The sequence below is a fragment of the Cebus imitator genome, unplaced genomic scaffold (assembly GCF_001604975.1).
Source record: "Cebus imitator isolate Cc_AM_T3 unplaced genomic scaffold, Cebus_imitator-1.0 Scaffold31, whole genome shotgun sequence".
Classification (NCBI taxonomy): domain Eukaryota; kingdom Metazoa; phylum Chordata; class Mammalia; order Primates; family Cebidae; genus Cebus; species Cebus imitator.
In genome coordinates, this window is record NW_016107346.1 from 317,516 (window position 1) to 341,052 (window position 23,537).

A 23,537-nucleotide genomic window follows, 5' to 3' on the forward strand; every position below is an offset into this window, starting at 1 on the left:
ATATGATGGTATGATAAATGGACAAGACAGGCTTTCTAGAAGTCTAGCTGTAAGGAGGCTCAGATAACTTCTCTTTCTATCGAGAAAAGAATCGGGCAGGTGATCCTGACTCAGTGACCTTGACATAGAGTCACTGAGTGACACTATCTGTACACATCGTGGTACATAGTGTCTGACTTTCAATTTGTTTTCTGCCCAGGCTTCATTAAAATCGTTTCCATGAGGGAAATGGGTAATTTAAGCAAAAACTGAAATTTTTTCAACATTGAAGAGAGATACAGACCTTTGGTGCCTAAGAAGATGTGGCAGCTGCCAGCAGATGTATCAGTGGAATCTGGTAGAATGAGGATGCATCCATCACATGCCTGGGACAGACTCTGAGGCGTCTTGATGTGTTTCTGTCTAAACAGCTGGTGGCCATGGCTGATAAAATTAGATTATTTCTCTTGTTGCAACTCTCCTCTTGCGACAAGGAGGGAAACTCAGTTTCTGTTGCCATGCACCTAAACCTAGCAGTAGTAGATGTTGTCAGTGTCCCCCATAATCCATCCTGTCAGTCAACTTTGGATGCCATCATAGGCTTGGGGGATAGCTCCTGCACACTTTCTTGCTACTTGAAGCTCCTGAGTCTCTCTGCCTGATGGGTTTTTGTGGCAATGTGGGCTTGCTTCACACAAAGAAGCAAGCCATAGTTTCTGGGGAATTGACACACCAATAAACACCCTCATTAAAAGAGAACTATTAATTAAAAATAGTGGGAAATTGCTTAAATCTTCTCTTCTCTTAGTTGAGACACTTGGAAAGTGTGTTCTACATACCTTCCTCAGGGCGTCTCCAGCAGATTTGAGCATCAGTTTCTCAGACTGGTAACCTGCTCATTAATCATCCTGTATTCGCCTTCTTTTTTTCCCTATTTCTCTGTATTTCTCTTTTGGTGCACTTCCTGAGGTTGCCTCCATAGTATACCTCTTTCACCCAAATCATTGTCTCAAGTCTGCAAAAGAGCACAACAACCACTTACAGAGTGTCACTGGTCATCTGGCTGCCAAACTCAAAAGTTACACCTTGGTCACATTCTGTGGGACCGTCTGAGTCTTGTGACATGGCTGACTTTTTCTCCTGGTGGACTACTTTCTCTGAGCCAGTGGGATATGACCTCAGTTCTTGTAGCAAGTCTCTGATCCCTCACTTTAGACTCTTCTTTATGTCACTTGCTTTTTCTAATGTGGGCAGTCCTTCAAGAATGGGTTGTCATTTGCTTTTCTTCTCTTTACTTTCTCCATTGATGACTTTAGTTTTTAATTAACTTTTACTGCCATATCTATCTGGATATACCCCAAATTTGTCACTGTCCTCTGGTCTGAGAGGTCCGAGATCTCTCCCAAATAACAATCCCAAATTACTAGATCAGTCCTGTTCAATAAAAAATACTTGTAATGAGGAAAAACCCTCAGATCTGTGCTGTTTACATGGTAGACAACAGCCACATATGGCTACAGAGCACTTGAAATGTAGCTAACAAGGTGGAGACATTGACTTTTTAGCTTATTTAGCTTTAATTTATAATTATATCTAAATAGTCGCATGTGGCTATCTTATCAGACAGCACAGTTTTTCACAATTCTAGTTGCCTGTGGGGTGGGTATTTTTATAATTTTATCTCTTTAATTCTGTTTTCTCATTGGTAAAATGAGAAGATAGATCAATTCACTTTTTGAATTATTCAAATGGAATTTAGACAGAAGCCCCACATATAAAATATAAATGTATAATAAAAACCTAAAAACAGTTAAAAAAAAAACCTAGGTACAATAAAAAAGATTTTTTTGATATCTAAAAGACATCAAAATACTCTCTACAGGTATGGTTATTAAAGAGGTAAGTTACTTGAGCAGTAAAAATAAAACAAATTGAAGGAATTGAAGTTTAGAAACAGACTCATAAATATATAGAAATTTGGTATATGAAAAAGGTAGTATTTTAGAACAGTAAGAACAATATAAATAGTATTAGGACCACTGAGATATCCCTTTGATTAAAAAAAAAAGGCTAATTTCAAATTTCAGGTAGTAAACTTCAGATTGATTTAATAGATAGATAAATAAAAATTAAAGACTTAAGTGTAACACCCAAAACTAGAGAAACCCTGGAAATAACCTAGGTAATACCATTCAGCACATAGGCACAGGCAAAGATTTCATGATGAAGACACCAAAAGCAACTTCAACAAAAGCAAAAATTGACAAGTGGAATCTGATTAAACTAAAAAGATTCTGCATAGCAAAAGAAGCTATCAACAGAGTAAACAGACAACTTACAGAATGGGAGAAAAAATTGCAAAATATTTATCTGAAAAGGTCTGGTATCCAGCATCTATAAGAAACTTAAACAAATCTACAAGAAAAATAACAAAACAACGCCATTAAAAAGTGGGCAAAGGACATAAGCAGACGCTTTTCAAAAGAAGACATACAAGTGACCAACAAGTATATGAAAGAAAAGTTCAACATCAATGATCATTAGAGAAATTCAAATCAAAACCACAAGAGATACCATCTCACACCAGTTAGAATGGCTATTTCTAAAAAGTAAAAAAACAGGTGCTGGCAAAATTAGAGACAAAAAGGAACACTTATATGCTGCTGGTTGGAATGTAATTAGTTCAACCATTTTGGAAAGCAGCATGGCAATTCCTCAGGGACCTACAGGCAGAACTATTTGACCCAGCAACCCCATTACTGGGCATATACCCAAAGGAATATAAATCATTCTGTTATAAAGACACATGCACATGCATGTTCATTGCAGCACTTTTCACAATAACCAAGACATAGAATCAACCTTAATGCCCATAAATGATAGTCTGGATAAAGAAAATAGGGTACATATTGACCATGGAATAGTATGCAGCCATAAAAATGAAAGAGATAATGTCATGTGCAGGAATATAGGATGGAGCCGGAGATCATTATCCTTAGCAAACTAATGCAAGAACCGAAAACCAAATACTTCATGCTCCCACTTACAATTGGGAGATAAATGGTGAGAACACATGGACACATAGAGGGGAACAACACACACTGGGGCCTACCTGAGGGTGGATGGTGGGAGGAGCAAGAAGATCAGCAAAACTAACTAATGGGCACTAGGCTTAATACCTGGGTGATGAAATAATCTGCACAACAAACCCCATGACACGAGTTTACTTACGTAAAAAACCTGCACTTGTACCCCTGAATTGAAAATAAAAGTTAAAAAATGACATTAACATAATTAAAAGATAAATATAAAAGAATGTTTTTATAGTTGTAAGTGGGGGAAAAGTTTTTAAAAATCAGTAAGTCAGAGGCAACATTTCAGTTTAAAACTGGGCAAGTCAACCAGTTCAGTCCTGTTTTCCATCCACTCTTTTCAGGCAGTGAGCATCCCAGGTCAAGTCTCTACTCTTTTGGAGCTGACATTCTGCTGGAGGAGATGAGCAATTACTTCCTTAGATGGACCTACCTTAGGTGACCAAGGATTCCCATCTATGCCTATTGTTCTGGCATGATTATTGTTAGTGTCCGTCTTTACTCCCAGCAGGGTCCCATGAAATGATAAATTATGTGGTTACCATACTTAGAAGGCATCAGGGTGTGAGGGGCTCTAGCTAACAGGACTTTAAGCTTCTTACTCCAACTATCATAAGAGCAGCTTTACTTCATCTATCTTTCCTTTTTGCTGTAACAAGGGTTTTTCACTGTTGAATGAGCATAATTAATATACCAGCATATTTTCCTAGTCAATTAAAAATATACAAACATATGTAATAAACTACAAAAAGCCCCACAAGTCCTTTAATAGGCCCAGACCCCTTCTCAGATGTATTCTCTGTCTACTCATGTTCCTCCATTACTTCTGTTTTTAAATTATATGTATGTATATGTTCTGTTTTTAATTTATAATAATTTTTGTATTTTTAAATTAATAAAGTCATAATGTAGTATAATATGGTACAAAATATTAGTATGAGGCAATATCAGAACAATTGAATTCTTGTTTTCATTTTATATGTGTTAGAGATCTTTCAGCATAAGTAATTTAGGTTTATATTTTTGTTTTCAATGACTGCAGAGTTTTCCATAGTAGAAACGGCGTGTTAGGTAGCATAATGGACACCAAAGATGTCCCTGGATCTGTGAATATGTTAACTTACATGGCAAAAAAGACTCTGAAGATGTGATTAAGGGTATAAACCTTGGGGCTTGAGATGGGAAGTTTATCCTGGATTATGTGGCTGGGCCCAATCTAAGCATAAGAGTCCTTCTTAGTGGAAGAGGAAGGGACATAGATGGGTCAGGAAGATGTGACACAGGAAGGACCCAACCTGCCCATTGCTGGCTGTGAAGATGGAAAAGAGGCTAGAAGCCAAGGAATGTGTCAACCTCTGGAATCTGAGAACAGCCTTCAGCTTATAGCCAGAAGAAAAATAAAGACCCCAGTCCTACAGTTTAAAGGAATCCAATTCTGCCCACAAATGAAAAGAGCAGAAAACTGATTGTCTTCTAAAACCACCATAAAGGAACACAACTTGCTGCCATCTAAATTTTGGCCTTGAGCCCAGGTAGGACTTCTCTGATCTATACAACTGTAGGATAATAACTTTATGTTGTTTGAAGTCTCTAAGTTTGTCATACTTTGTATGGCAGCAATAGAAAACCAATACAGATGGTAAGCCGTAAGCCGTAACGTATCCCTTCTATTGATAGACAATAAAGTTATTTCCAATTTTCTTCTATTACAATGTTGAAAATGAACTTGCTTCTCTGTTCATCTTTAGGCATATGTGCCAGTAATTGGTTAGAATACATTCCTCCATAATGAAACTTTTTTATCAGAGAATAGAAACAGAGGTTTTGCTAAGATTACCACATTTTCTCATAAATGTCATTACCAGTTAACACTCCTGTGAACGATGTGTTAGTCTGTCATTTGCCTCTTCTTTCACCTTCCTGAGAACTGGATATTATTATCCTTGTTATTTTTTTGCCAGGTTGTTGAATGAAAATGTTTTCTTCTTATTTGAGTTTGGATTCCCCTGGTTACTAGTGAGATTGAACATTTTTTGTATTGTTACTAACCCTTGGTGAATATTTCATAAATTGTCCATTTCAAGTTCTTCAAGTTCTACTGTGTAAATAAGCTGCTTTTAATGCATTTTGAAGCGAAGCAGATGATCAGTGAATCCCCCGGTATCACAGGGCTGAAGTCTGGACTCCTGCTTCACTCCTCCTTCCCTGTTAACGCCCAAGATTGGTCCACATCTCCAGGTGTTGCTTTTTTCTAGTTCCTCTGCTGCCTTCCAATTCAGACCCCAGTTACTCATATCCTAGTGGCTCTCACTACCCCTCACTCCTCTCCTACCATCCAAGTCCCCTTCTTAAATGGAAATTCTGATCTTCATGATCCTAAGCTCAGAAGCCTCAACAGTGGCTGCCCAGTGTATCCAGAGACACATAATTTCTCAGGTTGATTGGCCTTGAGTCTCCATGGTGTGACCCCAGCTGCCTTCTCTCCCACCTTTTCCCTTTAATGTTTTACCATGCAGAATTGTTTCTAGTTCCCAGAGCACCCTTTCGCTTTCTTAGGCTTCTGATTTTGTTATTGCCTAAGTAGTGAATGCCCTTTATTTCTGTTTTTAACCACTCAAAATCCTTTTTGTATTTTCAAAGTACATTTCAAAATTCCTCCTTATATAGGAGGTTGTTTTTTCCCACCATTTAGTATTAAAACTTTCTAACATACAGAAAATTTGAAAGAATTGTGTAGAGAATGCCCATATATCCCACCTAGTTTCTATCATCAATACTTTACTTTTGGTGTTTTAGCCATGAAATCCTTGCCTATGCCTATGTCCTTAATGGTTTTGCCTAGGTTTTCTTCTAGGGTTTTTATGGTGTTAGTTCTTATGTTTAGATATTTAATCCATCTGGAGTTAATTTTAGTGTAAGGTGTCAGGAAGGGGTCCAGTTTCTGTTTTCTGCATATTGCTAGCCAGTTTTCCCAACACCATTTATTAAACAGTGAATCATTTCCCCATTGCTTGTTTTTCTCAGATTTGTGAAAGATCAGATGATTGTAGATATGTGGTGTTGTTAAAACACCAAAAGCAATGACAACAAAAGCCAAAATAGACAAATGGGATCTAATTAAACTCTGGAGCTTCTGTACAGCAAAGGAAACAATCATTAGGGAGAACTGGCAATCAACAGCATGGGAAAAAATTTTTGCAATCTACCCATCTGACAAAGGGCTAATATCCAGAATCTACAAAGAACTAAAATACATTTACAAGAAAAAAACAAACAAACCTATTCAAAAGTGGGCAAAGGATATGAACAGACACTTTACAAAAGAAGACATCTATGAGGCCAACAAACATATGAAAAAATGCTCATCATCACTGGTCATTATAGAAATGCAAATCAAAACCACATTGAGATACCATCTCATACCAGTTAGAGTGGTAAGCATTAAAAAATCTGGAGACAACAGATGCTGGAAAGGATGTGGAGAACTAGTAACACTTTTACATTGTTGGTAGGAGTGCAAATTAGTGCAACCATTGTGGAAGACAGTGTGGCGATTCCTCAAGGACCTAGAAATAGAAATACCATTTGACCCAGCAATCCCATTGCTGGTTATATACCCACAGAATTATAAATTGTTCTATTATAAAGACACATTTGTGCATATATTCATTGCAGCCCTGTTTACAATAGCAAAGACCTGGAACCAACCCAAATGTCCATCAACAATAGACTGGATAAAGAAAATGTGGCACATATACACCATGGAATACGATGCAGCCATAAAAAATGATGAGTTCATGTCCTTTATAGGGACATGGATGATCTGGAAACCATCATTCTCAGCAAACTGACACAAGAACAGAAAATCAAACACCACATGCTAGCACCCATAGGCGGGTGTTGAACAATTAGAACATGTGGACACAGGGAGGGGAGCATCACACACTTCAGTCAGTTGGGTGGGAATAGGGGAGGGACAGCAGGGGCTGGGGAGGGTAGGGAGGGTTAACGTGGGGAGAAATACCAGATATAGGTGATGGAGGAGGAAGGCAGCAAACCACCTTGCCATGTATGTACCTATGCAACAATCCTGCATGATCTGCACATATACCCCAGAACCTAAAGAACAATAAAAAAATAGTATGTTTGCTTTATCATATATCTGACCACTCATCCATCTTTTATTAATTTCTCAATCCATCTTATTTTTTATGCATTTCAAAGTAAATTGCAGACTGTATACATTTCTTCCTCTTCAACTTATGATGGGGCTACATCCCACTAAACCCATTGTAAGTTAAAAATATCATCATAACTCAAAAGTTCATTTAATATACCTAACCTAGTGAACGTTGTAACTTAACCCAGTCTACCTTAAATGAGTTTGGAACACATACCTTAGCTACAATTGAGCAAAATTATTTAACAAAAATCCTGTTTTTTAACAGTCTTGGTTATGTCATGTTTTGAGATATCTCATGTTTTGTATAGAATACTGAAAGTGAAAAACAGATTTGTTGTATAGGTAGTTGACATACAGTTTCTATTGAATGCATATTGCTTTTGCACCATCATAAAGTTGAAAAATCTTAAGTTGAAACATCGTACATCGTGGACCATCTGTAGTTTCCTATAGAGGTAAGATTTGCATGCACTGAAACACACACATGCAAAGTATGTCATGATGAGTTTGATAAATGCATATAACTGTAATCCAAACCCCTACCAAGATAGAAAACAGAAAGTGCCATCAAATCTGTTCTCAGCCATGTTCCATGCCCCAGAGGCCATCACTATTCTCATTTTTTCAACATAGATTAATTTTGCCTGTTCCAGAACATCATATAAATGATTAGAATGGTTATGTTATATAATTTTTAATATATATATATCCCAAATATATATTTTGTACTTTGTTATAGCACTTCTGAGTCACCCTTCCTTTGTTCATAAAAATGCTTTCTCGAATGGCCTCATATAGGAGTAACATGTATTCATCTCTTATGCCTCCTACTGTATAATTAACTCTATGAGGTTGGGCTTTGCAATGCACATTTCTGAATATACTGTTGTATCAAGCATCCTACCTTACTCGTAATAGGGAATCCATACCCATTTGCTGAACTAAAAAGCAGAGTGCTTAAAAGAATCCAAAATATTAGAAGAAGCACACTTCTTGTGTTGTGCTATCTTGGATTGAAGTTAAGAAGAGCACGCATTCTTAAGTCTCTCTACATTCTGTGAGAAGTATGTAACAAATATCTGATTTCCCAGTTGCTTCTTCTCATTTTGCAAAGCAGAACACTGGGTACCCTCCTGGTAGCATCCTCAAAGTGGGTACATTTTATGGCAGAAAGCACTTTATACCTGCACACTGGCAAAGCTCCTTACAGCTTTTAGAATCTCCAATAACATGAATAGATAAAGTTCATGGTCAGGAGCAGTGTCATAAATAGAACTTTTGAGTTAAGACTGTGAGTAGGTAAAGAAAAACAGGTCTCAATAAGTGCTCAACCATGATGAATCAAATCTGCATATCCTACAAATCCTACTAGAGCTTCCATAATAATAATTCTGTGTTTGACTTATTTGGAAGAATCAGCTTTGTGCATAACAATGTGCTGGAAGGTTTGGAAGATACAAAAACACATAAGTGGTTCCTGTGTTTGTCTTCCAGGAGCTTAGTGTCTTATAGGGTGAAAATGTCATTGAAGAGCACACAGTAATATGTTGGGGTCAGCTTGATGACCCACAAGAGCTGATTAACCTTCCAAAAGGTGCCAATCCGGAGTATGTTAGGTCTTTCTTTATGTATTGGGTGTTCATTTGACATTATTGAGGAAAGGGTGAACTACATTTTTTAAAGAGTTATATATTTATTAATCATAAAATTACTACTGTTGTAGCTGCCTCTATTTCCCCCACAGAATTCAGTTGCTAGAATGAAATATTACTCTTATCACTTGCCAGTCACAAAGCACATTTGGAGCCAACAAGTCAAGCATGATCAAGATCAATGTTCATTTCTGGGGCTTAAAAAAGAACTTTATTTCTGTTAAAAATTAAATTGGCTATTTCTTCTTGAAAATGGAGGCTTCTGCTTTCCTTTTCACTTTGCTGCATGTCTTCTTCTGAATTATTATTTATCTTTTTTTGGTAGCATTTACACTTAAACAGAAAACAACTTTTGTGAAGGAGGCCTACACTACAGGTACTGTTGGGAAGCCTCCTGGATGATGGGACAGATATTATGTTCTCTCAAAGAGCAAAAAATCATTCACTCTGTTCCAAGAAAATTACTCACAGGGTTTTCACAGAGAGAGCTCACATCAAAGCCTGTTCATTTTTCTCCTCTCTGTGCTCCTAATGTTGTTCTTTGAATCTTCGTTTGTGCATTCATATTCATTAGGAGTCAAAGCAATCTGCCACCCTAGTTAATTTCCCCATGCAGACAACAATAGAAATTCCTATGATATTGCCTGTGATAGGTAGTGAGGAATCCCTAACTCAACTTGGTACTTTTCCTCACTGGGTAAATGATTCTTCAGAATAGTTAATAGGGTGTTGAAATCTGCACAGACAGAAATGCTAATGCCTCTGCCAAATACCTACGATTATCAGCTCAATCTTTAGTGGCTGGAATCTGACATAAGTCCTCTGAATGCATTAAAGTCAGCCATAGTACCTGGCAGAGAGGCTTGTTATGTTGACCTTGAGCAAAGCCTTCCCTGACAGCAATTCAATAGAAAGATGGGTGCCAAGACTGTATTTATATAAAGAGAAAGAAGAAGCTGTTTAAGAATTTACTCTCATGCACCATAAAAGCCTCCTGCGTATAAGCTACATTCCAATGAGACCCTGAGAAAGAGCGACATTATTCCAGGCCAAGAACAGGGGACATCTAACTGCCCATTATTGCTTACTTCACTGTAGGTGCTTAAAGTACCTAATGACTTTGTGTTCCCTTCAATAGAGTTTTATTACTATACACTGTGATATTTTGGAACAATATGTGCAGGAGATTATGTCTCTAAAGCTTCTCGTACTCTGTACATAGGAATATATTGAATAAAATCCATAGAGATTTCTCAATTAGAATTAACTGCTAATGTTGAAATTCCCTGCATAAAACATGAAATAAAAAGAGTATCATTTATAAAATAGCTAAAGACCCAATTTTCTTTCAAGTGCACATTAAAAGTTGTCAAGGCCAAATATAATAATGTTGAAATAATAATATTTTGGAAATGTTGGATTAAATATAAGTAAAATTAATTTCATCCATTTCTTTTTACTATTTAAATGTGGCTACTAGAAAGTTAAAATTATATTTGTGGCCCACATTGTATTTCTAATGGACAATCTTGCTCAGGAGGAGGGGTTGGCAAGGTGGGTCATGAGCCATATCTAGACTGCAGCCTATTTTTATAAATAAATCTTTATTGAAACACAACCACACTTGTTTACATATGGTTTATGTCTGCTTTTCTTCTTTATATCATCAGCCTTTTTAATTTTAGCTATTCTTATAGAAGAGTCCACTGTGTTTTGACCAACTGTTTTGTACTCTCGCTTTCTTACTATATGTTACAATAATCATTTATGATCTTTTCTCATTTTCTCCTCCATTAGACTTGAAGTATGACAGGGCAAGGGGCCCTGTCTTTATTTTTCACAAAATGTCAAAACACTGTAGAAATATACCCTGCTATGTATATTCAGTGACTGTCGAAAAGTATTGCAATTTCAGGAACTTGAATCTCAGTTACAGAAGAGAGAGAACTATGATAAAACAATTTTGATAATTTTTGGGATGCCAGGCTACCAGACCATGTTTTAAAAAAAGAGTCAGAAATTGATGCTCTATTTTTAGAAATTAATGAAGATTCAATATCCTTTAAAGCGATGGGCCATTGGAAAAACTGAGGAAAGAAAACCACAGAGCCAAGGTTGAAACTGAGGTCCCTCAATTCTATCACTTAAGGCATCCCGAAATTTTACCTCTTATTTCACAGCTCATCTCTTATCTTGTTACATTGAGAAAACAAAAGTTGTAAGAGAACAATCTTATCTGACTACCCGGAAATCTATCAGCCCACACACATCCATGCTGCTGTACACTACCTTCTCTTCTGCTCCAATCGATGAACTGTTCCTTTCTTATTTTAGGATGGAACTTCCTCTTCTGTACCAGCTCCTGTGTTCTCTTGCTTACTGAAGAACTCCATCCTTAAAACCTTCGCTCTTCCCCAACATTAGTTTCCCCTTTTCTTGGATGATTCCTGTCACCAATCATTTTACTTTAAGCATCTTAAAAATGAAACAAAAAACACTTTCCCCTAATCCACAAATAGTCCCTTCCTCCCAACCATTTCCCTGCTTCACTTTGCAGCAACAGTCCATGAAGAGCTATTTAAATTTACTATTTCCCAAAAACAAAGATAAATAGCTGGAACTTAATTAAATTAAAAAGCTTCTACAGAACAAAAGAAATAATCATCAGAGTTAACAAACAACCCACAGAGTGGGATAAAATCTTCACCATCTATGTATCGGGCAAAGGACTAATACCCAGAATCTACAACGAGCTCAAACAAATCAGCAAGAAAAAAAAAAAAAAAACATCAAAAAGTAGGCTAAGGACATGAATAGACAATTCTCAAAAGAAGATATACAAATGGCAACTAGCATATGGAAAAATGCTCAACATCACTAACAATCAGGGAAATGCAAATCAAAACCACAATGCAATGCCACCTCACTCCTGCAAGAATGGCTATAATCAAAAAATCAAAATATATTAGATGTTGGCATGGATGTGGTGAAAAGGGAAAACTTTTACACTGTTGGTGGGAATGTAACTTAGTACAATCACTATGGAGAACAATGTGGAGATTCCATAAATAACTAAAAGTAGATCTTCCATTTTATCCAGCAATCCCACTATTAGGTATCTACTCATAGGAAAATAAGTCATCCAGAAAATACACTTGCACATATATGTTTATAGTAGCATAATTTGCAACTGAAAAATATGAAACCAGCTCAAATGCTCATTAATCAACAAATGGATAAAGAAAATGTGATGTGTGTGTGTGTGTGTGTGTGTGTGTGTGTCTGTATATATATATACACTATGAAATGCTACTCAGCCATAAAAAGGAATAATGGCATTTGCAGTAATCTGGATAGAATTGGAGACAATTGTTCTAAGTAAAGTAACTCAGGAATGGAAAGACAAACATTGCATGCTCTCACTCACTTGTGGGAGCTAAGCTATGAGGACGCAAAGGCATAAGAATGATAAAGTGGACTTTGGAGACACGAGGGAAACGGTGGAGTGTGGTGAGGGATAAAAGGCTACACTTTGGATACAGTGTACACTGCTCTGGAGATGGGTGCACCAAAATCTCCGAAATCACGACCAAAATACTTATGCATGTAACCAAACACCACATCTCACAAAAACCTATTGATATAGAAAATAAAAAAATAAAAATAAATTTACTGTTTCCACACCCTCAGCTTTCTGTTTTCTCCTCAACCCATGCCCATTGGCCCTACATTCCCACCATGCCACAGAAACTGTTCTTGCAAAGGTCCATACCTGCCACCATCTTGCAACCAAATAGCAAAATTTCAATCCTCATTCTATTTGACTCTTCATTAGTTTTTGACACAGTTGCACATTCCCTCTTCTGGATATACTTTTCTTGCCTTGGATTCCAGGATAATACTCTTTGATTGTTTTCCTCCTACCTCTTTGGCCACCTTTTATAAAATGTATGTGGGGATACTCCTTCTTTTTCAGACCTCTAAATATTGGAGTCCCATAGCACTTTCTTTTTGTCTTTGCTTTTATTCAGTCTCTATGTGGTTTTATCAGCCCTGTCACCTTAAATACCACGTGTGCTAATAAAATCCAAATTTTTTCTCTCTTCTCATTCCAACTGCCAACTTAACACCTACAGGTATACGTCTCATGGATAAACAGAAATTGTTTGTGATTTACAATTTAGTATCTCCCATGTCTACTCCCCAAATTGCTCTTCTTCCATCTTTATTATGTTGGTAAATAACATTAACATTCACTAATTTGCTTAAACCAAAAATCTATGAGTCATTATTTATTTGTCTCTTTTCTACAACCTTCCAATTTAAAACTAAATTGTTAGCAAGTCTCTGCCTTCAAAACGTATCTGGGTCCCAATGACATTACTGCATTTGCACAGCTGCCAAACCAGTCCAGGATACCCTCATCTCTTGTGTGGACTCAACAATGATGTGTTTCCTGGTATTCTTACATAAATGTTTTATCTCTATCACACTGTGCTTCTGCAGCCTATTCATATAGTATCTAGGGGTAATATTTTAAAACATACATCAAACAATGCCACTTCTTAAGCAAAATCTTGAATAACTCTTTAGCCTATTTATATTGAAAGAGAAAATTCTTATCATGGCTTCCAAGGGTCTACATGATCTCCACCTTGATGGTCTTCTCAATTAATTCTCCTAGCGTCCTTCCCTATGCACTTTACTCTAGCCACACTGGCCTTCTTGTTGTGCTCTGAATATATAAAGCTCACTCCTCCCTCACGGCATGCATACACTGTTCTTTCTACCTGCAATGCACTTTTCTAGATTTTCTAATTTATTGCTCCTTTAGTTAATTTATGTGAGAGATAGCCACTCTGTCAGAAGACTTCCTTATTCACATTACAGAAATAAAGAAATTTTTTCTGATGCTCGATATACCCTTAATTCTACTTTGCTTTTCTTTATGATACTAATTACCATCAGACATTTTGTTAGACATTTATGTTACATTACTTTTTGCTTTACTTATTGCTTAATGTTTTGTTTATATGTTTATTTTCAGTATCTTCTTCTAGAATGTAAGTGCCATTAGAGAAGGGACAGTGGTTTATGCTGTATCCGGCTTGTACTAGGTTGCAAGAGCCAACTCTCATTTTTAAAAAAAGTAATAAAAAATAAAAAAACTTTGTTTTATTTTCAGTTCAGAGGTACATGTGCAGATTTGTTATATAGGTAAACTCATATCATGGGAGTTCATTGCACAGATTATTTTGTCACCCACATGTTAAACCTAGTACCCATTAGTTATTTGATCTGAACCTCCCTCTCTTCCCAGTCTCCACCTTCTTGAAGACCCCGGTGTCTGTTTTTCTCCTCTATATATCCATGTGTTCTCATCATTTAGCTCCCACTTATAAGTGAAAACATGTGGTATTTGGTTTTCTGTTCTTGTATTAGCTTGCTAAGGATAATGACCTCCAGCTCCATCAATGCTCCTGCAAATGACATTATCTTATTCTTTTTTACAGCTACATAGTATTACATAGTGTATACATACCACATTTTCTTTATCCAGTCTACCATTAATGGACATTTAGGTTGGTTCCATGTCTTTGCTATTGTGAATAGTGCTACAATGAACGTATGGGTACGTGTGTCTTTATGATAGAACAATTTATATTCGTTTGGGTATATACTCAGTAATGATATTGCTGGGTTGAATGGTAGTTCTGTCTTCAGGTCTTTGAAGGATCATCAGACCGTTTTCCACAGTGGTTGAACTAATTTATACTTCCACCAATGGTGTATAAGTGTTCCTTTTTCTCTGCCACCTTGCCAGCACCTGTAATTTTTTTTTTTGACTTTTTTTATTCTAGCCATTCTTACTGGTATGAGATGGTATCTGACTATAGTTTCAATTTGCATTTCTATAATGATAAGTGATATTGAGCATTTTTTCACACGCTTGTTGGTTGCATGCATGTCTTCTTTTGAGAAGTATCTATTCATGTCCTTTGCCAACTTTGTAATGTTTTTCTTTTTTTCTTGTAAATTTAAGTTTCTTATAGATGCTGCATGTCAGACCTTTGTCACATGTATAGTTTGGAAAAATTTTCTCCCATTCTGTAGTTGTCTGTTTACTCTGTTGATAGTTTCATTTACTGTGCAGAAACTCTTTGGTTTACTTAGATCCCTTTTGTCAATTTTTGCCGTTGTTGCAATTGCTTTTGGAGTCTTCATGAAATCTTTGGTCACTCCTTTGTCCACAATGGTATTGACTAGCCTGTTTTCCAGGGTTTTTGTAGTTTTTTGTTTTACATTTAAGTTTTAAATCTAAATTGAGTTGATTTTTGTATGTGGTATAAGAGAGGGGTCCAGTTTCAATCTTCTGCATATGACTAGTTAGTTATCCCAGCACCATTTATTAAATAGGGAATCCTTTCCCTATTGCTTGTTTTTGTCAGCTTTGTTGAAGATCAGATGGTTGTAGGTGTGTGGTCTTATTTTGGGCTCTCTATTCTGTTCCATTGGTGTATGGAATCCGTTTTTGTACCAGTACCCTGTTGTTTTGGTTACTGTAGCCCTGTAGTATAGTTTGAAGTCAGGTAGCATGATGCCTCCAGGTTTGTTCTTTTTGCTTAAGGTTACCATGGCTGTTTGGGGTCTTTCTTCTTTCTATATGAATTTTTAAATAGTTTTTTCTAGCTCTGTGAAGAATGTCATTGGAAATTTAATAGGAATAGCATTTAATCTATAAATTGTTTTTGGCAGTATGACCATTTTAATGACATCGATTCTTCCTCTTCATGAGCTTAGAATGTTTTCTCATTTGTTTTTGTCATCTCCAATTCTGTGACCAGTGTTTCATAGTTCTCATTGTAGGGATCTTTCCCCTCCCTGGTTAGCTGTATTTCTAGGTATTTTATTTTACCTTTGTTGTGACAAATGTGAATGGCGTTCCATTCCTGACTTGGCTTCCAGGTTGACTGTTGTTGGTGTATAGGAATGAGAGCCAATTCAAATTTCCAAAAATTTGAGAACTGGTCTTAAAAGGAAACAGGCAGTATAAATTAAATGATAGACGCTTATAATTAAATTCATAATATTGAAAACAAGTGCAATACTCAATCCTCATCACTTTCTAATTGCTTTATTACATTTCATTCTTATCAGTGTGCTTGAAGTAATTTGCACCTATCATATCTGCAGATTAAACATTTGACATAATGTACTACTGCACATCTTTTGCCAAATCTGAGTTCACTTATGTTGGTAGCTTGAAACTGACCATGGTTGGTGTAGTAACACCATGGAAATTGGCAAATGCTACAAATCAGAGCTTTCTTTTTGGGGGTTTGGAAGAAGTCCTTAAACACAACCTGGACGTCCTTAAATACAACCACAACACTTGGGTCAAAAGGAGGAATAAATGTAATCTTAAAATATTTGACGGGTTTAGTAAGGATGAGGGTGTATGTGTGTGTGTGCATGTATGTGTGCTTATGCACATTTTTAGTCAAAGTAACTAAAAAGAAAAGAAGTAAAAAAATGTGTAATTTAAAATGAGTCCAGGGGCTATGAACAGAACCATTTGTGGTTCACTAAGGAAGAGAGGGATGAGAATAATTTCTGCAGGCTGATGATGGGATTTTAGTAAAGCTCTGTGTTTCTGAGCAAATGAATGCATGTGGACTCACACCTGTCCTACTGGTCCATGATCCCTGAATTGGCTCACAGGTGGCCCCTCTACCTCTTTTTCTCTCCATTCTCTGAGGGCGCCTGGATGTTTGTGCACCTTCTGCAGGTCATTTTGGTCTACACTAATGAGCGTTCAGGCCCAGAGCATTGTAATTTCTTGTAGGCTGCTGTTTTTTTTAGCTCATCAACTCTACCCACCTGCTAATTCATGCAGAAGTTTTAGATGCTGTGAAATATTATTCTTCCATACTTAAAATAATGGAGGCCCAGGCAACTCTGTGTTTGAAAGCCCATATCCCACCTGCACCAGTTGTCAGATGCTTGTTTGAGCAATATAAATGTGGAAGAGCAGCACCATCCTTTCTTTTTCTAAATTTTAGTTCATTGCATCATACAGACCTCATAAACATTGCAGAACTCTTCAAGGTCCAACCAAACAGAGAGAAGCAGCTAAGATTCACTGGAGTACAAATTCCCAAAAACTCAAACCAGACTGGCTTAATAAAAGAGGCAATATACCTCACCAAAGAAAATGTACAGATGGCAAATAAACATATGAAAAAAGATTCTCTACATCATATGTTGTTAGGGAAATGCAAAGTGAAACAACAATGAGATACCACTACACAACTATTAGATTGACCAAACGCCAGAACACTAAAAACAACAAATACCAGTGAGAGCATGAAGCAATAGAAACTCTCAGTCATTGCTGATAAGAATACAAAATGGTATAGGTACTTTGGCAGATAGTTTGGTGGTTAATTACAAAACTTAATATACTCTTGTCAAATGATTCAGCAATTGTGCTTTTAGGTACTTACCAAAATGAGTTGAAAAATTATGCCTGCATGAGAACCTGCACATTGGTGTTTATAGAAGCCTTATTTATATTTGTCCAAATTTGGAAGCAAGCAAGATGTCCTTCAGGAAGTGAATGGTTAAATAAACTGTGGTGTATCAAGCCAATGGAATATTATTCAGGACTAAATAGAAATGAGCTATCAAGCCAGGCAAAGACATGGAGGAAATCTAAATGCATATTACTAAGTAAAAGGAGCCAATTTGAAAAGCCAACTTGCTGTATGATGCCAGCTATATGATATTCTGGAAAATGCAAGCCTGTGAAGACAGTGAAAAGATCAGTAGTTGCTAAAGGTCTCAGGGAGGGAGGAATGAATATGCAGATCTGAGGATGTTTTAGGGCAGTGAAACTCTTTTGTAGGATACTATAATGGTGGGTACATGTCATTATAAATGTGTCCAAACCACAGCATGTACAACACCAAGAGTGAAGCTTAATTTAAACTATGGGCTTTGGATGAAATGATGTGTCTTTATAGGTTCATCAATTGTAAAAATTGTACCACTCTGAAGAGTGATGTTGATAATGAGGGAAGCTATCTATGTGTGGGGACAGGAGTTGATATCTCTGTACCTTTTACTCAGTTTTGTGGTGAACCTAAAACTACTCTAAAAATTATATACATATATGTAGACCACACACACATACACACACACACACACACACACACACACACGTGTCATGGAAAAGGGCATGCTTTAGGCACAGCTTGATCTGTGTCTCAATATAACCAGGGCCAGTTTTCACTCTCTACGTGTCTCTTCTCTTCTCTATTCTCATATTCACTTTATTTTCAGACATTTGCTCTCCTAACAGACCTACGATGACTAGGCATTTTCAGACTTCATATTTTCTGGGCTACAAATTCCATGAAAAAGGATAGGAAATATTTCAAAGTCTTAGGGGGGGGAAATGGTAACTTATATTTGAATTTATTTTTAATTTGTTACATAATATACAAGCAGTTTATAGTAACTTATTTAATTTTTATATCTTCCATGTGAGAGGTGTGCTTGGATTATTTCTGTTTTAGAAGTGATGGAGCTGAGATAGAGAAAGGCTAAATAATATTCTAAGGCCACAGGCCTAGCAGGTGGCAGAGAACAGACTTTAATTCAGACTGAGGATCTCCAGGCTGTGAGCACATGACCTCTCACATGATCTGCTACACCACATGATCATCCAGAAGGCCTTTTGCTTCTCATTGGCTCTGACTGGCCCGTGTGCGTCAATTCCTGAATTAATGACTGTGGCCTTAGGCAGGGTCGCTCAGCCCTGAGTCCAGTGTCATGTCCCAAAGTTGCAGTACCCTTCCCTGTCCACATTGCATGGACAAAAATAGCAGCCAGGAGGTCTCCATAGAGCTCTTAAGTAAAGTGAAAGCTGTAATGTTCACTACGGAAGACTCAAGTTTCAGGGCTTGGTGATTGTCACTGGGGCAGGATGGACTCCCCTACAGATATGCAACAGGTTCCCTGAAGCTTGAGAAGGTGAGGGAGGGCCAGTCGCTCCAGCAGAGTGAACAGGCTGAGTCCTCTGTGACCTTGGGAAGTGGAGGAGACTCCATCCCACTGTAGGAGCTAAATGGCTGCTTGGATCAGCCAGCCTTCCCTCCCTATAGGGCTTTCTGCTCCCAGCCACAGTGCAGACATTTGAAAACTCATTGATGGAAGCCATTTCTTCTGGGCTTTTGAGGGATGCATAGCAATAAACCAAAAAGGGAGATCGCTATTGAGAAATGAGGGAGTCACATCTTCACCAAATGAGTCTCCCCGGGGCACAGAGATGACCCCTCCGGCAGTCCAGACCTTTCCACCTTGTCAGTTTAATGAATTTCAGCACCATAGCCTGCTGGCAATTGCCGGTGCTTGGAGTGAGACAGTGATGTAATCCTGATTAAAATATTTAATAAGGATTTAATGAGAGGCTATCTCCTTGTCTTCAATCATTTCCTGGTGAGAAGATTCTTGAGCAGAACTCATTAGAGCTGTTCCTTTGCAGCTACTGAAATTACACTATTTTGAAATTACTCAAGGTTTTCAAGAAGCAAACTTATTTCAAGTCATTATTTCCTAATAAGATTCTATAATATAAAAAGTGTTTTTTTCCAGATCTATCTAGCGTACCTTCTGTGTTGTGATAAGTGGAATGTTTAAGATACAAAAACAAAAAAGCATCCTCAACAGAATCCAGTTCCTGGGGCCACACTGGTTACACTGGAAGCTAGAAATCTCAGCCCCAACATTGACCATGTTTCGTGAACTTAGGCAATGAATTTTAAGTTTGTTCATGGTGGTTTTCTGTTCTTGGTTTGTTTGTTTGTTTTCAAGATGGAATCTCATTCTGTCCCCCAGGCTGGAGTGCAATGGTGAGATCTCAGCTCACTGCACTCACTCCAATCTCCATCTCCCAGGTCCAAGAGATTCTCCGACCTCCACCTCCTAAGTAGCTACGACTATAGCCACAGGCCACCACATCCAGCTAATTTTTGTTTTTAGTAGAGATGGGTTTTCACCATCTTGGCCAGGCTTGTCTGGAGCTCCTGATCTCAAGTGACTGCCTGCCTCGGCTTCCCAAAAGTGCTGAGATTACAGGCATGAGCCACCACGCCTTGACCTAATTTTAGTTTTTTTAAATACAGATAATGGGGTTAAAGGTAATACTTGCCTTATAAGATTTATTTCAGGGATGAAAGAAATAACCTGTAGAAAGTATTTAGAAAAGTTTCTGATGCATAGTGAAAGCTCAATGGCTGTGTCTGGTCAAAGAGCCTGGATTACATTAAAACTAAGTCAGAGAACTTTCTGCTTGGAAGGCTGACAAAATATAAGGACCACCATCTGGTCAAGTTCTGCCAGCAAATTGCATTTTATTTCAGGTAATCTTAATGGCTCTCCAGGAAGCTGCTTCTGTTAGAGCATTTGGAAAATTACATCCAGGTGTATAGGGAATTTATTATATGACCAAGAGTGCATTTTTACTCAGAATAGTTTCCTGTATATATGCTAAAATAATTGCTGAAATAATTGCTACCTATATGGAAGAAATAACACCATGTTGAAATAATTGCTACCTATATGGAAGAAATAATCCCATGCTGAAATAATTGCTACCTATATGGAAGAAAACATGAGGTCCTTTCCTCATTCCACATACATATGTAAATTTCAGGTAGATAAAAGAGGTAAGTAAAAACAAAAATAATCTTGGAACAAATTACAGGGGAATATTTTCATAATCTCAAGGTCACGGGGCATTCTTAAGCAGGGCAGGGATTGCAGAAGCCGTCACAAAATGGAAATATTTGACTAAATATAAAAAATGTTTAATATATCATTAGTAAAGTGAAAATGTAAACCATATAGATGGTTAATATAACTACAACAGAAATGGCACGATAAAGATGACTGGTACTGATGTTCAAAGAACTCCTTCAGCTGATAAAATTCTAAAAAAAGATACATAAGACTAATAAGATGCTTAACCATATGCAGGAAATTACAACTGACAAATGAATTACCATTTTTTCAGTCATCATAATTGCAATCCAATGGGGTGAGATTAGCTTTGTTTTGTGGGAGGAGTGTAGTAAGGTGAAGAACCACTGCCAAACATTTCTGGTGGGAGAGTAGGTTGCTAACACATTTGGGAAAATTACCTAGAAATATGATTTAAAATTGAACATACTGATATTCTTTGTCCATGCCATCTCACTTTAGGGAATGTTGCCTACAGAAATAAAAACACAGGAAGGTAATGATATATAGAGGAGAATGTTTATTGCAGCTTTGCTGAGGAAGAAAATGAAAAGTAAGCTGTAAAATGCATCAACAAGGTAAAGATTGAATACATTCCAGTGCAGACATGCTATTGAACATTATGCAGCTTTTAAAGAAAATGAGTTAAGGATATTTATTTATTTTCCCATCTCCCAAATATGTTTTGCCAAGTCTCTCTTGCCTTTCATCTAGCTTTTCTCAGCCTCAAAAAGGAGGCTTTACTGTGGCTTTGTTTACATTTTTTCCACATCAGTAGTAAGGGAATTGGACCCTGGATGAAAATTCACTTGTTGGATTCATATTCTGCGTGGCATGAAATTGCTGCCTGAGACAGAGTTGAGGGAGCAAGAGGAATGAAATATTGAAAACATATCAGGGCTAGCATGGAGAAGAACACAGGTAGCACAGAAAGTATTCACTTAACCTCTTTGCTTCATAATGAATATTAAGGGAGTGACTTCTGCTATGAGGGGGTACCTCTATACAAGATCATAGAGGATTCAGCCTTACAACCTAGGCTTATTCTCATGACAGCATAGTTAATGTGACTGTCTTCTGGGACCTGCCAGCTACAGTCATGACTACCTGTTACCTCATCAGGATCAATTAATTATTTTTCTAATGGCTTTATTACGGTGCCCTGTGATGACTGCAAAAACAGTTCTTTTAATATCTGATCTAATTCCTTCATGCTGTCCTGTCTGCAAACAATTATTAAATAACTGATATGTGTCATACATTATTTTAGGCACTGGAAAAGTGAATCAAGCAGACCAAATCTGTACTGTTAGGAAACTGATATTCTAATAAGCGGCAGAAGTCTGAAACAGACAATAGAAAAGTGAATGGATATATAGAAGAGGATGATGAGTGAATAAAAAAATAAAGCATATAAGGAGATGGAGAGTACATACACGTGGGTGTACGTACATATACATGTATTATTTAGAATAGGGTAGTAAGATAGGTCTCTCTGCACAGAGACCCTAGAAAAGTCAGACCCTAGGGAAGAAAAAATATGGATTAATGGGGATTCCCAGGAAGGAATGTTTCAGGCAGAAAGAACAAGAAAGAACAGAGAGTAAAAGTCTTCCCAGGCAGGAGCATTCCTGGTGTTCATGTTCCCAGGTAGGATGAGATGGTCAGTGCATTTGGAACAGAAAAATGGAGGAGGAGAGTGGAGACAGATCCCCTCATGGAGGAATGAGGTCACCAAAGTCCCCCTGGTGAGAATTACGGATTTTACTCTGCTTAAAGCCATCTTTTTGAACAGAGGCTGATGAGATCACCATTAACATTTTATAAGGATCCCTTTGGCTGCTTGAAGAAACAAGCAAGAGAAACAAGGGCGGGGAGCAGCAGGAGTCTGCTTAAGAGGCTCTTTCAGAGGTTCAGGGGGAGATTATGGAGCTTGAACCAGGACGGAAGCTGTGGAGGCAGCGAGAAGTGGTCTAATTTGGGGCATCCTGATGATGGAGCTGAGCAAATTTGCTGATGGCGCAGATACGAGGAAAGAGAGAAGTTGAGGGCAACTCTCCAGGTTTTGGCTGAGTCTCTGGGAGGGCTCCTTTCACAGACATTTCTAGTCTCCTGATCTATATCCAGAGGGTTCATTAATCAGAGAGTGGTGGACGTTTTGCACTCCAGACTTCGGGGTGAGCTCTGGAGAAGGCTTGCTCAGTAAGGTCTCACTCCCTCAGTTCTCTAGATGAATTACAAAACTCACATTTCTAGCTTCCTTTAGAAGTGAACAAAAGTTGACCTCATTCAAATAATTCATTTAAAACTCAGAAGTATCTCATGTGGTCTTTTTCTTATTCCTAATCTTATTCTGATTTTGAGGTTAAAACACCAGGGTCAAGTTCTAACATGGTTTCTTCAGCTCGGCAGAGCTATGATTTGAACCCAAATCTTCTGATCTCTGTGCCTCACCATGTGATGTCCCAGGTGAACCTGCCAAGCCATTCCCATGGCTTATCTAATCTACAGTTCCCAATGACCTTGCCCATCATGTGGAGCTGATAGAAATAGCTATATGGTGTGAACAAGAAAAGTGAAGCTGAGAATGATGTACTGAGATGCACAGAGATCACGCTGCTTTGGGGTCATGGTGAGGACCTGAGTCTTCTGTTACTTAGCACCGTGCTGATGTGTCATGGTCCAGGGACCTGGAAGGCTACTGACAACAAAGCATTAACAGACAGCTCATTTTTCCCCCAATCAAGAATCTTGCAAAAATACTGAATTTCCTTAAAATAGGGCTTTCTGGGAAGCTAAATTCAGCAAGGCTCTGTTCTTGCAGAG